The sequence below is a fragment of the Callithrix jacchus genome, chromosome 2 (genome assembly GCF_049354715.1).
Source record: "Callithrix jacchus isolate 240 chromosome 2, calJac240_pri, whole genome shotgun sequence".
NCBI classification, from domain to species: domain Eukaryota; kingdom Metazoa; phylum Chordata; class Mammalia; order Primates; family Cebidae; genus Callithrix; species Callithrix jacchus.
The window spans coordinates 179274318-179292288 of NC_133503.1; the positions used below are offsets into that span (position 1 = coordinate 179274318).

The window sequence follows — 17971 nt, forward strand, 5'->3', positions numbered from 1 at the left end:
GCTTCAAACTTTAAATTATCTATACTATCAGATTCCTCTTACAGTTAATCACTTACTAGCCTAGAAATAGCAAACATAGTGGAAATACTAAAACTTGGGAGTCACATCAACTTAGATTTGGTTTACTTTTCTTATAAGCATACTGGACTTCCTGAGTCCTTTTATCTGTAAGGATATGATAAGAATGCCCATCTTCTAGGATTATTATAATAATTAGAATAATAAATTATTTAGCATAGCTTGGCACAAGTATAAGGTAATAGGTAATTTGCATTTACCTATTTTTCTTCCTCTCTTCCCTCCCATCCTCTCTTTTCTTCCTTCTCTCCTCCCTCCCTTTCTTCCCTCTTTCTTTGCTTTCTCCTTTCCCACATAGCCTCTCTGTCATCATCTTCTATTACTTTTCTTTGCATTCAATATTTCTTCCCTTGTTTCTTTCTTCTTTTTGATTTTTTCCACCACTAATGTCTGCTGAGTCATCAATGAGCACGTTGCCAATTTTGTATGCACTGAAACTACTCGTATTTAATACCCTGTAGTGTTGCCGTCATGTACCATACAGTGCCGTACTTTACCTTATTGTCTTATTTCTGAGATTAACAGACAAAGGTAATGGACTACTTTACTGTATAAATTATGAGCATACTTCCTATTTATTTATCCTGAAAAAGTAAATTAATCAGACGGTTGAGTAATCTGGGAAACAGACTCTGAGACTTCTCATGCAGGAGGGAAGATTTGTGAAAGGTGAGACAAAAATAATTGGAACGAGGGAGAATCTGAAATCCTGTGTCCTTTTCTAGACAATACCCATAAATGAAATCATACAGTATATGGCCTTTTATGCTTGGCTTACCTCATTTAACATGATATTTTCAAGGTTCATTTATGTTTAATCGGTGTGGGTACTTGATTCCTCTTTATAGCTAAATAATATTTCACTGTGTGGATATGCCACATTTCATTTATGCATGAGTCAGTCAATGGACATGTGGATTTTTAATATTTTCTGGCTATGTGAGTAATGCTGCTATGATCATTAATGTGTAATTTTCTTGTGAACACATATTTTTAGTTAGTTCTTTTGGTTCTATAGGAGTGGAACTGGCTGAGTTATGTGGTAATTCTATTACACATAGACAATGTGAGGAACTGAAAAACTGTCTTTCAAAGAGGTTGTGCCATTTCACATACCATCAATGAATGAGAGTTTGTGTTTACTCAGTTCATTTTTCTACATCTTTGCTGATACTTGTCATTGTTTGCCTTTTTTTTTTTGGCCATTTTGCTGGAAGTAACAAGTAAATAATAAATAAGTAAACCTTATGCTTACTTTGGCTTGCATTATTCTAATGACTAATGAAGCTGAGTATTCTTTTTGTACTATTGTTAATTTGTTTACCTTCTTCAGAAAATTGTTAACTTAAATTGTCATTTTTATTTGTTATTTATCATATTACTGAATTGTAAAAGTCTTTTTTATAATACCTGACATTTAGATCACTCATTAGAGCTACAATTTGCTAATCTTTTCTTTCATTTTGAAGGTTTTCTTTTCATTTTCTTGACAGCGTACTTTAAAGTACAAACACTTTTAATTTCAAGTAAATTCAATTTATCTACTTTATCTTTTGTCACTCAGTGTTTTCATACATTGAAGAATGATTGCCTTACCCAACACCCACCAGGAATATTTAATGTATATGTCTCAAAATTGGTTTATAAGTTTAGGCTATGTATGTAAATCTAAATCTACTTGGAGTAAATTTCTAGTATTTATCTACTCTATCCTTTATCTGGTATTTATTTAATTTATCTACTTTATCTTTTGTCACACATAGTTGTTACACATTGAAGAATGATTGCCTTACTCAACACCCACCAGGAAGATTTAATGTATGTTGTCTCATAATTGGTTTATAATTTTAGGTTACGTATGTAAGTCTAAATCTAATTTGAGTTAATTTACGGTATGAGGAACAGAGGCCTCATACATTCTTTTGCCCATTGATATGCAGTGTCCCAGTACCATTTGTTGTAAAGACTGTTTTTTTCACGTTGACATGTCATGACACCCATATTGAAAACTACTGGTCATAAATTTAAAGCTTATTTATGAATTTTCAATTATATCCTCTTAATCTATATGTCTCTACTTATGTCAGTGTAACACTGTCATAAATATTTTGGATTTCTAACAAATTCAGAAATCAAAAAATACAAATCCTCTTACATTTAAAAAATGATTTTACCTATTCTGAATTCCTTGCATATATATAAATTTTATGATTAGCTGCCAATTTCTAAAAAAAAATGCCAGTTGAGATTTTCATAACCATTATGTTGAATCTGTAGAAAGTTTCAGGAGTATTGCCCACTTAAGTGTATTCTTTCTTTTTACTTTTTATTTTAGTTTTTAAATTGACAGATAAAATTGTATACATTTCTTGTGTGCAATACGATGTTAAAAATATATATATACACACATTGCGGAATGGCTAAATTTAGTTAATTACCATTTACATTAATTCACAAAGTTATAATTATTGTGATGAGAACACAAAATCTCAATATTTTTTCAAGAAGTATTTTAATACAAGATATGCATGTTTTCTCATTTGTTTAGTTCTTCTTTAATTTTTTCAACATTGTTTTGTAGTTCATTATATGAGCCTTATAATTCTTTTGTTAAATTTATTCCTAGTTTTGCTGATGCTCTTGTAAATAAAATCATGTTTTAGTTTTATTTTCAGATTGTCCACTTACTGGTATCTAGAACTACAGTTGATTTTTTAGACACTATATTCTGCAAAGTTCCTGAACTCACTTATTGATTATAATCGTATTAGCAAATTCCTCATATTTTGTATATACAAGATCATGTTAACTGTGAATAGTTTTAGTTTCTTGCATCTGATCAGGATGCCTTTTACTTTTTTTTCTTACCTAAATGCTGTAAGTAAGACCTTGAGCACATTGTTGAGTGGAAGCTCTGAGAGTGAAAATTATTGCCTTTCCATGGTATTCCAAGTTTTACAATTAAATATGGTAATCGGTGAATATTTGTCACAGATACTCATTTTCAGTTTTGACCTGCTCTGTCCAACTCCTGTATTTTCAGGCTTTTCGTATGAGAGTGTTTACTTTTTTTAAATATCTTGCTTGTATATCTTAAGACTGGCATGCATTTTTTTTTCTTTTAATATAGAATATTATGGTGATTAATTTTGTTTTTGGTTTTGTTTCGAGAAGGAGTCTCGCTCTGTCACCCAGGCCAAAGTGTAATGGTGTGATCTCGGCTCACTGCAACCTTCACCTCCTGGGTTCAAGCAATCCTCCTGCCTCAGCCTCCTGAGTAGTTGGGATTACAGGCCCCACCAACATGTCTGGCTTTTTTTTTTTTCTGTTTTTAGTAGACATAGCATTTCACCATGTTGGCCAGGCTGGTCTCAAACTCCTGACCTCAGGCGACACACCCTCCTTGGTCTCCCAAAGTGCTGGGACTATAGGCCTGAGCCACCACTCCAGGCCCAGTGATTAATTATTGAATATTATATTTTGCCGTCCTGAAATAAAACTCATTGGTCAGAGTGTATGCTTCTTTTTGTCATAGATTTGCATTTTTTGCAAATATTTTATCATAATTTTTGTTCCTATATTTGTTAGATACAGTTTTCTGTAATTTCCTTTTTCATATGCTACCACTGTCTGGTTTTGAAATTAGGGTAGTTCTGTTCTCATAAGTTGGAGGGGAATTTCTTCTAATTTTTTTGAAAGAGATTTTGTAGAAGTTGTGTTAATTATTCATGAACTGTTTGACAGTGGTACACAGTGGGTTTATGATATTGTTCGGGTAATTATTTTCTTGTTAGTGTTTTGTGTAGCAGTTTTATTCAATTTGAAACTGAGTATAAATGACTCCAATTATGATTTGTCTATTCATTCTCTTTGGTCTGTTAGTTCTTGCTTCCATGTATTTTGAGGATCTTTAATTATATATGCAAGGTTTTATTATTGATGTCTTATTAGTGTATTAATGCTTGTGTTATTCTAAACTTATTTGTCTCTAGTTACTCATTTATATTTAAAGGCTATATTGTGTAATATTAGTATAGCAATCTTAGCTCTTATTCTTATTGTTTACATTGTACATCTTTTCCTGTTCTTTTTTTTTTATCCAACTTATTTGTATCTGAAAATCTAAAATATGTCTTTGGTAGACAGTCTATAGATTGATTATAGAATTTTTATCCATTCTTCAAGTATCTCCAACTAAAAATCAAAATGTTTAATTTATTTATGTTTAATGTAATTACTGATAAGGTTTCCACCTATTATTTATCTTCTCTATTTCTTATGTCCCTTTCCCCTCTACTGCTTAATTTATGCCTTCTGTTAAATATATTTTTTCTAACATAGAATTGTAATTACCTTTTTCTTGTTTTAATTTACTTTTGAAGGTTTTTTTTTTTTTCTGGTTTGGTTTTGTGTGTGTGCATAAGTGTTGATTCTCAGCCTGACATTTCACTTTATACCTTACAATAAAGGAATGTAGTTCTGATTAATACCAACATAATTTTACTAGTATATGACAGCTTGAGCCAGTACACATTTTTCCCTTGTATGCCTTCTTCTAAAAATATTACTTATTTATACAAGACAAGTTCATCAACACAATTCTATAATCAATGCCTTATTTTTTAAAATTTTTATTGTGGTAAAATATGCATAACAAAATTTATTATTTTAATCTTTCTCATGACTACAGTTATTGGTAATAACTACATCCATATTGTTGTACACCATCACCACTACTCATCTTTAGGACTTCTTTGCATCTCTCATGCTGAAATCTGGACCCATTAAAAAATTACCTTCCATGGTGTATATGTGCCACATTTTTCCAATCCAGTCTATTATCAATACAGAAAATGAAACACCGCATATTCTCACTCATAGGCGGGTGATGAAAAATGAGAACACATGGACACAGAAAGGGGAGTACTAAACAGTGGGGTCTATTGGGGGGAAAAGGGGAGGGCCAGTGGGAGGGGGAGGTGGGGAGGGATAGCCTGGGGAGAAATGCCAAATGTGGGTGAAGGGGAGAAGAAAAGCAAAGCACACTGCCATGTGTGTACCTACGCAACTGTCTTGCATGCTCTGCTCATGTACCCCAAAACCTATAATCTAATAAAAAATTTAAAAAAATAAATAAATAAATAATAAAAATAAAAAAAAAAATTACCTTCCATTTCTCCCTCCCCAGGCACCTGGATACCAACATTTTGCTGTTGCTTCTATAAATTTTACCACCCAAGGTAGCTCATATAAGCTGAGTTATACAAGTTGGTCTTTTGTGGCTGGCTTACTTCACTTAGCATAATGGTTCAAGATTCATTCATGTTGTAACATATGTTAAATTTTCCTTGATGAAAAAAGGATTCCATTTTATGTATATCATACATTTTGTCTATTCAGTTATCCACTGATGAACCCTCACATTACTTTCACCGTTAGCTACTGTAAATAATGCTCCTATAAACATTGTTATACATGAAACCTGGATACACAAACAGACATTCCTGTTCAAGTCCTTGGGTATATACTCCAATAGGAAATAAACAGATCATGTGATAACTCTAAGTTTCAATGTTTAAGAAACTGCCTTACCATTTTCTACAGTACCTGTTTTATTTTACATTTTCACCAGCCATGTACAAGTGTTCCAATTTCTTTATATCCTCACCATGTATGGTCTGTTTGTTTTATCTTGTTTATAACAGCTATACTAATGAGTGTGAATTGGTATCTTGTTGTGAAATTGATTTGAATTTCCTCGATGATCAATGATAAAGAACATTTTTAAATGTGTTTATTTGCCATTTGTAAATCTTCTTTGGGAAAATATCAATTCAATTTTTTTGCTCATTTTAAAATTCATTTTGTTATGTTTGTTGTGTTATAGGGGATCTTTATATATTCTGGATATTAATCTCCCATCCAATATATAATTTTCAAGTATTTCTCCGATTTCTGGGGTGACATTTTCACTCTGTCCATGGTGTTCTTAGATGCACAAAAGTTTAAATTTTGCTAAAATCTAATTCATCTCTTTTCTTTTTCAGCTTTCACTTTTAGTTTTACATCTTAGAAATGATTGCCAAATTTAACTTTATGAAATTTTTCCCTTTTGTCATCTTTAAGAGCTTCAGCTCCATTTTCAGTTAAATTTTGTATACTGTGTAAAGCAAGGGTCCATCTTCATTCTCTTTTGTATGAGTATGTATAGCTTTCCTAACACATCTGCTGAAAATACTGTCCTTTTCCTAGTGAATGAGCTTGGTTCTCTGTACTACTTTGAGTTACCTAATATCTAATATGATTTAAGTTTACTTTAGTAAATAGATTGTCAGAGTTTTACAGGGAAACAGAATCAATACAATAAAGGCATGTGCCATTTATTATAAAGGTATTGATTCACACAATTTTATTGCTGAGAATTCCCATGATCTGCTGTCTGTAACCTGGAGACCCAGAAAACCCAGTGGTGTAATTTGAAGACTTAAGAGCTGGAGAACCAATGGTGTAAATTTTAGTCTCAATCTGCAGACTTGTTCAGGACTGCAGAAGGAGAGCAGAAGATTGATGTACCAGCATAGTCAGGTAGAAATAAAACTCAACCTTTCTTCACCTTCTTTTGTTCTGTTCAGGCCCTCAGAAAATTGGATGATACCCGTCATATTAGTCAGCATTCTCTAAAGGGACAGAACTAATAAGATATATGTATATATAAAGGGAAGTTTATTAGGAGAATTGACTCACCATCAAAAGGTGAAATCCTATAATAGGCCTTCCGCAAGCTGAGGAGCAAGGAAGCCAGTTCGAGTCTGAAAACCTCAAAAGTCGGGAAGCCAACATTGCAGCCTTCAGTCTGTGGTCAAAGGCCCTTGAACCCCTGGCAAATCACTAGTTAAGTTCACGAGTCCAAACGCTCAAAAACTTGGAGTCTGATGTTCAAAAGCAGGAAGCATCCTTCCCAGGTGAAAGATGAAGGCCGGAAGGCTCAGCAAGTCTCCTTATTCCATTTCCTTCTACCTGCTTTATTCTAGCCAAGCTAGCAGCTGATTAGATGGCACTCACACAGATTGAGGGTGAGTCTGCCTGTACACTGACTCAAATGTTAATCTCCTTTGGCAACACCCTCACAAACACACCCAGGAACAATTCTTTGCATCTTTCAATCCAATCAAATTGACACTCTATATTAACCATCACACTCATCCACATTTGGGAGAACTCTCTGCTTTCCTAAGTACAATTCACATACAAATCTCTTGTGGAAACATCCTCACAGATACAACCAGAAATAAGGCCAGCTATCTAGTCATCCCATGTCCCAACCAAATTAACACATGAAATTAACTATCACAATAAGTAATGTGTTTTATAGGTTACAACTGTTTTTTCACCTCAAATTATAAACATTTATGGCACAAAAATGAACCTCAAGTGTGTAAAATATGCAATTTACTTTAGGACTTTGTGTTTGGCATTCAGTCAATTTCCTTTTTTATTTATTTTTCAAGATAATTTAAATTATTGGTCATAAACATCTGTTCCGTGGGCCATATAAAACTAGATCTACGTACAACATTTTGAAACGAGGAAAAATATTTTACCAAGGATGATAATCCTTTTAACTGATACAGATGTAAAGATCTCAAAAGCGTAAGTGGAAAAAATGTACAATATAGATATGTCAGTTTATAAAATGTTACATTTGTTTGTGTCAAGAGCCTCTCTCATATCTTTGGTTTGCTGTCTGTAAAGAACCAGTGAATTTTACAGGTCCCCTATTCTAAGACTTTGTTCTGCTAGAAATGGTTACTAACAGACTGGAAGAAAGTGCAGGTAACTGAAATTTTCACAGTAAATTATTTCAACTATTACTGCTTCTTTAATCACACACTGCATGTCTGCCACTTCTAATAACAGCTTGGTGTCTGGCAGGCATTCTGCTTTATCTCTGAATTTCACTGCTTGTGTGATCCTTTGTGAATAAATTAGTCTAGTAGTCATTATGTGCAGTTTAGATTAATGTTCACTCTGATTTTTAATGCTTCCATGTACTTTTTTTTTTTTTTTTTTGGTAAGAACTAACTAGCATTGACACTTGGTCTGATCTGACCCACGCATTTCTTCTGCTTCTGGCGAAATTTCCATAGACCAAGTATTACCTGCCATGTTTCTTCGTAAAAGTTGCTCCTTGGTTTAAAAACAAAACCAACATATTTTCTTTTCTTTCCTGCATGGTCATATTGAATGTGACTTTATATGTCTATTGCTAAATTATGTTATTTAGTGATTTGACGGTCTCTCATTTTTCAGTCTGAGTCACCATCTATGTCTCCGTAACTGTTTTACCCTCTATAACTGTTTTTCTTTCCTTGTTAAAGCTGTAAAAGTAGAATATTTTATTGTTTTTATAAAAATTTAGATGATACCTAGTATTCCTTATTCTTAAGTTAGAGTTCAAATAAAAAATGCTATTTATATTTCTTTCATAAAATAATTTAACTGTGATTCTCTAAACTAGGAATTAAAATATTTCTTCTGTCCTTACTCTATTAAAACATGCTGCACAACTTTCTTATCAAATTGAATAAAATGTTTTCTGAAAAGTAGTTGCTGTATCTTCATGAGAAACCTAAAATGTATGCATCTTATTTATTAAATAATTTGTCTAATATAATTTGTTTGAGTACCACACTGTTAGACATTTATTCCTCTTAGATAAAATCTATCAATTTTGTAAGTTAATTTTCATTTACTATATTTCTTCCAGTATGGTACCCATATTAAAATTTATTTTCTAAGGATAATAATTTAGGCTGGGTGCGGTGCCTCACGTCTGTAATCCCAGCACTTTGGGAGGCTGAGGCAGGTGGGGATCACTTGAGTCAGGAGCTCAAGACCAGTCTGGCCAACATGGTGAAACCCCATCGCTACTAAAAATACAAAAACTAGCTGGCCATAGTGGTAGGTGCCTGTAATCCCAGCTACTCAGGAGGCTGAAGCAGAAGAATCACTTGAACCCAGGAGTTCAAGTTCTACTTTTATTAAGACTCAGAAATCTCAGCTTTTGCATAAAAGTTAAAGAATTTGTCATTATTTTACTTGTCTAATCCATTATGCTCAAGTTTCAAGGAATATAAACATTGCTTTATGCTTTATATAATAACCGGCATTTGTTGTTATAAACCATTTATTTAGTCTCTGTGGATAATATCAAAAAATTGCCAATGTCTACTATATTACAAGGCATCATGGTGAGGTATTGAAAAAAGTTTTCAATTAGCATTAATCACTTCTTAAATAAACCTCTAGCTATCATACTGCCAGTGTGCAAAGATGTTATAAACTATGTGTACAAGATTAAAAATCCAATGTGTAATATATTTGTATAACGTATGTTATTTTGAATTGTTTTGTTTAATAATTCTGATTAAAAGGAAAAATTGATTGATTATATTAGGAATTTTCAACATATTTCTAGTTGTATGTATCATCTATAGATTGAAGCTTGAAGAGAGGAGATTTCTATTGGAAATTTGTCTTATGCTTATACCACTATTTGTGTGTTATATCATTTTACTTTTAAAAATGTAATGTATTTAAATATAGAGTAAACTAGAAAAACTGTTCTACAATTTCCTAAGAAGCACATATTTCTATGGTAATGCATTTACTTTTACATTAGGGATAGTTAAGTTCAATATTATTCATGATAAGAAAGATAAGGCATTATAATGTCATGTAAGTAGTAGATATATATTCTTGAATCTTCAACAGAACATAATCATTTGACACAGAAGGCTTCCTTCTTACTGTGGTGTATGGCTTTTGCTTTTCCACAACAAGATAGTAACTGTATAAAAGATAAGGCTGCAAGAAATCTTACACTGTAACAGTCAATTCAAATGCTTTGTGCTGCAAATGTAACTTGGAGCCAGATATTGACAGCAAAAGACAGCGTTTGCCTGGGAAACTCCATTTAGCACTTACGAAATGAAATATAAAAGGCAAGTTAACTGATTCCTACAGTAACAATTGCATGTGTATATTCTAACAATGAAGAGAAGACGTTAGCAGTTGTAAAATTAATGGAGTCATTGTTAGAAGGGAACTTAAATATCAACTTTATTTTAATTTCTATGTATATTTTACTAGAAATGGTGTTTTATGGTAATTATTCCATATATATTACAAATAATATTCTATTTAATATATTATATGTATTATTCCATACTCCCCCATATTATTACTTATATATAGTGAGACAACCTGAATCTCTGGCTGTGAGATTTTTGTAGCTGCAAAGTTAGAAAAACGTAGGTCTATTCCTTGAACAAGTAAGTGACTGTTGTCAAACTCTTTATCATGTAGTAGTATCGTGAAATGGTGTTTGTGGCCTGAGCTGCCACCTTAGATTTCTACCATATTGGTTAATTTGGGTAATTAATTGAAGTCATGTCCCATAGCACTTTTAACTAATCAAGTTTCTAGAAAGTGTTAGGTATTATCACGGAATTGGAGGCATTAAATGATGACCAGAAAGGCCCTGATGATCATTCTCAGTAACAAAATGTTGCAGTATGTTTTACTAGATGGTAATAAAATGTATGATAAAATGATATTCCATTTTAACTAAAAATCTCCCTTTTTTGTTTACATTTATAGTGGTCAATACTGGCAAAGATCTGGAAAATGAATGTTTGTTTCTTTAGGGCAGACTGAAATACCATCACGTAATTGGAAAAGCATTTGCTAGATGTGTCAAAGTGAGATTTTTAAAGCGGCAGTTATTTTATATGTCTCATGACTAGCACTGTGTCTCAATCTGAACAATATAGTAATAGGTATTTTTATGCTTATATTTTGGAATTTCTAAACTTTATATACTGACCGTATATATTGCAGTGATAATCAGAAAGCCAACACTCACTGAATGTTATTTTTAAGAAAAAAAAATGTATCTAGTTTGAAGATAACTTAAATATAATGCTTCATTCATCTTCTATAACTCAAACTTTGCACCTTCTGACCAAAACCTCCCTGCTACTCACCCCTCATCCCACCACCAGCCTCTGGAATCCACAATTCCGTTATGTTTCTATCAGTTTAGCACTGTGGTGATGGTTTCCCAGGTTTCACTTATCACCAAACTATGTACAACTTTTATTATGTCAACTATCTCTCAATAGTAAAATTAAAAATGGTAATCTGGTCAACCCTAATGACATTAATAAAGGCTCTATCAGTAGCAGGAGTCCTGAGTCATTTCAGAGCTGAACAAAGAAAAAGCCACGATCGTGTGGTGGCAGCAGCACACACAAACTTTATTGGAGGATTTTTTGGTTTGCATGTTCCCCAAACCCTGAGGTTGGGGAACACCTAGAAGAGAAGGGCCAGTGAACTCCCGAGGAAAGGGGTATTTAAGAGGGGACATACACACCTCGATAATGTTCCCCAGTAGCATGATAGAGTGTCTCTGCATCAGAGGGCTGTTAATAGCAGAAATGGCTTTCCACAGCTAGTAGATATTGGGCACAGTTTTGTGAGGACAAAGAGGCTAAAAATCTACTTATTTGTTGTTTATAAACCAACCTTTTTGTGGTATTTTGCTGTAGCAGCCCAAATAGACTTTCTGAAGCCATTAAAACACAAGAAACATTAGATTTATAAAATTTAGAGTTTGGCACTAGCAAACTTTTGAGTGAACAGGTCTCAGCATGCCGTGAAGAAATAAACAACTTAGGCGTTAATATACTGAGACCATCTTTGACTTATCTTTATAACACATTGAAGTACTTTACTTAGAAAAGATGCTCAGTAAATCTTTCATTTGCAATGAAAGAAACACTGATTTAACACTTCAGAAAATAGAATTCAAAGACAATAAGAGACTTGGTTAAATTTACTTAACTGGCTAGGCAGAGTTAGTTATATCACTGGGTTCTTTTTATTTAGAACCAACTCATCTTTTCATTCTTATTATTTCCTCAACATTGTTAATAAAGTTAATAACTTTACACATGTAGTTCCAAACCCTCAATGTATAAATGTACTTACCTAATTCAGTTCCCACTTTTTGTGTTGGAAAATAAATCAAAGGCATGCTGATTGATAGTGAATGAAAGACAATCTTATTTTCCACAAACTTCTAAACATGGCAAATAAATTTTTTAATTGGCTAGCTTTTAATTTTCTTTATGGTGTAAATATATTGATATATACATACATATAAATGTATAAATGCATTCTCAGAGTAATCCTTTAAGTTTTATTATGGGACACTATTTTTTTATTGCACTTTAAGTTCAGTGGTACATGTGCATCTCATGTAAGTTACTTAGGAATACACGTGCCATGCTGGTTGGCTACATTCATCACCCCGTCATCTACATAAAGTATTTCTTGTAATACTATGCCTCTCCTAGTCCCCACACCCTGACAGGCCCCAGTGTGTGATGTTCTCCTCCCTGTGTCCTCATGTTCTCATTGTTCAACACTCACTTATGAGTGAGGACATGTTTTGTTTTCTGTTCTTGTGCTAGTTTGCTGAGAATGTTGGTTTCCAGCTTTATTCATGTCCCTGCAAAGGATGTTAACTCATTTTTTATGGCTACATAGTATTCCTTGTTATATACACACACCACATTTTTTTCCAGTCTCTATCATGATTGGCATTTGGGTTTGTTCCAAGTCTTTGCTATAATGAACAGTGCTGCAATCCATATGTGTGAATGTGTCTTTATTGGAACAATTTATAATTCCTTGGGTATATATAGTAATAGGATTGCTGGATCAAATGGTATATCTAGTTCTAGAATCTAGAGGAATCACCACACTGTCTCCCACAATGGCTGAATCAATTTTCCCTCCCACAAACAGTGTGAAGCCATTCCTATTTCTCCACCTTCTTTCCAGCATCTGTTGTCTCCTGACTTTTTAATGATCACCATTAACTAGCATGAGATGATACCTCAATGTGGCTTTAACTTGTATTTTCCTAATAATAGGGATGATAAGCTTTTTTTCAGATGTTTGTTGGTGCATTAAATTTGCAATTGCCTGAAATTTATGAGCCTTTATATTGCCTTTTCTAGCCTTAAATATTAGTGAGTATGGGTTGCATAACTGTGACATAAAATTGATTCATTAATTTCTGTACCTTTGTTTCTATTTCTTTGAATGCAAATAATACTGTATGTCATTGTTAGAAGATCTTTACTACATCATTCTAAACTTCATGGCTTGCTGAAGACTCAGATGCTCATGCTTTAACAATAAAGTATTTTAAAATTATGTACATTGATTTTTAGATATAATGCTATTGCTACAGTATAATGTAAACCGTTAATATACATATTAAGAAAACTATAGTGTAAATGTAACCTTTCTATGTACCAAGCAAACAAAAAAAATATTTGACTTGCTTTACTGTGATACCTACTTTATTGCGGTGGTCCGAAACTTAATGCACTATATATCTCTGTGGTAAGCCGGTACCCTTTATTTTTCATAGAGAAAGAAAAATTGTTAGAATTCAGCTGAATAAATTAGTATAGTAAAAATTTGACTTACTTTTTTGAATGATTGCTATTACTAAACATAATTGTTCCTATGAAAACTATTTATTATAAAAGAAAAGAGATATTTATATAAAATGGCACTGAAAATATCAATTTTGTTTACACTTAATGAAGGCAAGGAAAAGGGACTCCAGCAGAGAAATTTAAGTTTCGAGTATAAAAATGAAAGCCAGTGTTTATTCAGAACAGTGGGTAATCTTTTACCTGTTGAGGAATAAACAGTACACAATATGAAGCTAATATAAAATACTGTGTAATATCTGAAACAGACATGTTTTATATATAATCATGAAACACTTGTATATATCAGGACATTTAGAAGAGGATAACATGACTATTGATACAATATACATTTCATGCTTTTTAAGGTGAATATATTTTTCAATTATATAAATTAACTCAATAAAATTGTTAAAACTCTCTGACCACATTGAAACAACTAACAATGGTGGATAGATGTTTTCCTAGGATGGTGATGACATAAGTCAACCCTCAATTTATGTCTTTCAAAGCTATACAGTTCTATGAAAAGGGCAAGGAAAACTACTCATCATTCACTTCTACATAAGTCCTAAGAGGACAGAGAATCTAGTCAAATTTCACTTACATGTAAATGAAATGATAAACAGCTGAAACCACAGGAGCAAGCTCAAGGGCCCATAACAGAGCAGAGTGAGGTAGGATAAAAGAAAAGCATGTTAGAGTTCTAGTGGTAGCAGGCATGGATATCATCCCTTTGAGAAGAGTGTTTCTAAAAGAAAATCAGAACAGAAGCCAGACTTTGCAAATACAGTCCCTGGCTACTGTGTAATTGAAGTGGGTTCTCAACTGTTCATGGCATCAGAGGTGAAATCATTGGGACAGCAGTGTGTGGGACAGGAACTTGGAAAGGAGAGACATACCATGTTGACTTTACATAGAAGAAAAGAAAGAATACAGCCTTAGAATCCTACAGTAAAAATAAAAAAATGGAAATAAAATAGCAGTTCTGAAAATATTAGTTGTTTTCGATGGAAGTATTTATTGAAATAAACACACTTTCTTTTACTAATAGTAGAGTTGATCTTGCATAAGAATTTCAGTAAGCTGATAAAACGTATTTCAACATTAAAGGAACAATTGTTACTGCCATTCAATGAAAGTTCAAAACAGTTACACAAAAAAAAGCCATATATAAAATACTATCACAGTACAACATAGATAAAGTTTACACAAGATGAAAATATTAAGCTAGCAGGAAAAAAAAACTGTAAAATAAAACTTCAACATAAACCACATATCTTTAAACTGTTGATTACAACTATAAGAGCACAAAATGCATCAGGGAATTTTAAAAATCACAAATTAAAAAAAAAAGTAAGACGTGAGAACATAATTCAGAACATTCACTAAACAAACTCACAAAATCAAGCCAAAAGAAAAACAGACCTAAACAATACCCAGAAAATAACGTCTCACTGTGAAGGAAACACACACACACACACACACACACACACACACACACGGAAGTAAATTAAAACAAAAGACTATGCTAAAAATATTAAAAATAAGTAAAATATTTTGAATACCATAATCTATTATTTACGTAAAGATCTGAAGGAAGAATATATAAAATAAGCATGTTGAAGTAACATTTAAAACCACTATTGATAGTTTCAATATAAATTGAATGTTTTAGCAATAACTAAGAAAATTTTACTGTGATTGACAATTGTAGGACATGTCCTGATAAAATTATTAGACCTAAAATTCACATGAAAAACAATGACAAAACCTCCAGGCAAAGAGACTAAGGCATTTGCAAAGTAAAATAGAAAAGTGAAAACAGGTCCACATTAGCTTTCCTGACAACACACACAATATAAGACAACAGTGAAATAATATTTTAAAAAACACAAAGAAAAAAGGTAAGCAAAATTTTAAAATTCAGGTAAGCAATCATTCAACTATAAAGAATAGGAGAATAATTAAACATTCAAGAATGTAGTCATAAGTTCTTTCTGAGAAATCTAGATTTGTGAAACTTCAGTGAAGAAAATGGTCATCATCCAATATATTTAATTGCAATAATAAGACTCAAAGGTGGGAACAAAATTAACTAATAATATTTAAATTTATAAGTTCTATAAAAGTGGAAAGAAATAATATGACAGAAAGGAAACATAAAAGTGAAAGTAAAATAACCTCACTGATGTTTGCAAAGGTCATGGGTGAGTGCCAAGAATATTACACAATGCTAATAAAATACAATGCAGTAACCTAAATATTGAAAAAGGAGAATAACTAAGGATATTATGAAATATATTAATATAGGTAACCATCTGAATGAAAACAAATCTTGAAACACAAATACCAGAATTAGCAAAATAGAGCAAAGAAAATGCATTATACAGAGATATACTTAATACTACATAAAAGAACTTAAGATCTCATGAGAAAAAAACTAAGCATGCCAGTCATGTCAGTATTGTAAATCAGCTTAAATGTTATGCTTTTGGATTTATTCACTAATCAAAATCTAAGTTTATTTTGTACAAGGATTTATGTAAAACAGACATGTACATGAAGCCTGAAAGGATAGAAAAAGGATACCAAGCAAATAAGAAAGCAGGGCTGTAATAGTAATATCAGACAAGGTTCTCAGAAATATTTTTTGAATGCAGGAATGCATAACTTTGTGAGATATTTACTCTTAGAATGTAAAAACTCATGCCCTCACCCAACCAATCTGTAGATAGGTATAGATAAGAAATAAATCACCAGATTATATTTGCTTAAGATAAATGAACACTCTGATTTATTGAATAAACCACCTGATAACATTTATTAAAATATGTTATTATTAAATCACGAATTTCAAAGTGAAATAATGTTTTATTAGTTCACGCAAATTAGTATGGTTGTAGACGTTTGTAATAGTTAACTGTTTTGGTTTTAGTCAAATAACCATGGTAAGCATATGCATAATAAGATTTGGAAGTAGGAAATTGAAGAGATGTAGAAAATAACTTTATGGTAAATACACACATGATAATTACACATTGGGTGTGTTCTGAGTTGCTTTTCTGCTAAGATGTTACAAATAAGATGTATTGCTAATATAAAGGGGGAAATGGGAAGAATTTGTATTGCCTGTTATTATTACAACACACAGTCAGATTAGAATCTACACTTTCAGAATGTGATGTTCAAATGTGATCAGCACTGACTGAATGGTCAATGTGTACATACAAGATGCATCTCTGAAATAGATGATGATGATTACTTCATATTCAGGAACACTCATCAGTATTAATGCAGTGATGAAAATAAGAGTGTACGAGATAATAAAGATGTTGGGGGCAGAGTGGCAACGCCTTATTGGCAGTGATGAATAGGGATTGCTCTCTATAAACACCACAAGCTTGTTCAGTGTGGGTACTCATGCTGAGTTCCTTCAGCCAGAAAATTGGCTGTTAAGGGATTCAAGTGAAAGCAGGTGTTCCACCAACATATCCTCAAACTGACAACTTTCGACTAATGTAGGCCAACAGAGTCACATCTGCCTATTGACTACAGGAGGCTTTGACATACACAATTCAAAAGTATTTTGATTGTTGTTGGTACCATGTTTCCAGAGTAAGAGGAAAAGAAAGATTCCTCAAAAGAAAAAGGCAGAAGGGAGACATAAACCAAAGTTGAGTGACACCCCCAGAACCATACAGCAAAAATTGTATTTCAGCTATTCCTACTTTGGCTCTGTTTCAAAATTTTATTTTTGTAAAATGCATTTCCAGGTATAGAGAACGAGGACAATGTTATTTTTAAAACGATTGAATGTTCACAGTCTAACAAAACTGGAGAGAACTTCTCTACCTCCATGTCAGTAACATTTCACAGATGATTTCTGTCCTGATTTAAACTGGCTGGCATGTAAGAGTTCTCAATAAATATCTCGTGCACGACATGAACAATTCAGAGCGGTTTCTTTTGAGGGGTCAAACAAGTAACTAGGAAAACTAACCTCAGTATTTGTCAACCATATTTTATGATTAAATCTATTTTTTATGTACTCTTCACAGTGGAAATATCTCATCATTTTCTGTCTTACTGTCGGAAATTCAATGCGTGATGCAAAGTCAATGTGACTGTAATACATCTTGATGCGTCCATGTACTATATTAGATTGAAGACAGGGCTATATATGAGGGCATATGTGGGTGATTCCATTGTATTCAAATAAAATTATTGTCACTTTGTCTCATTGTATTTAACAAGGGGCCATAGTACTTATTTATAATGAGTTTTAAAAGCATTACTATTAATTACTCTTTTTG

The 17971-nt window shown here is 32.6% G+C and overlaps 1 non-coding gene across 1 annotated transcript; it reads right to left on the reverse strand.

Annotated features, from left to right (window-relative positions):
* Positions 1–9274: 9274 nt before the first annotated feature.
* On the reverse strand, positions 9275–9413 carry LOC118151761 (U4 spliceosomal RNA). The gene has a single exon (XR_004740174.3). It is a non-coding gene; the product is annotated as a U4 spliceosomal RNA (small nuclear RNA).
* Positions 9414–17971: the final 8558 nt, after the last annotated feature.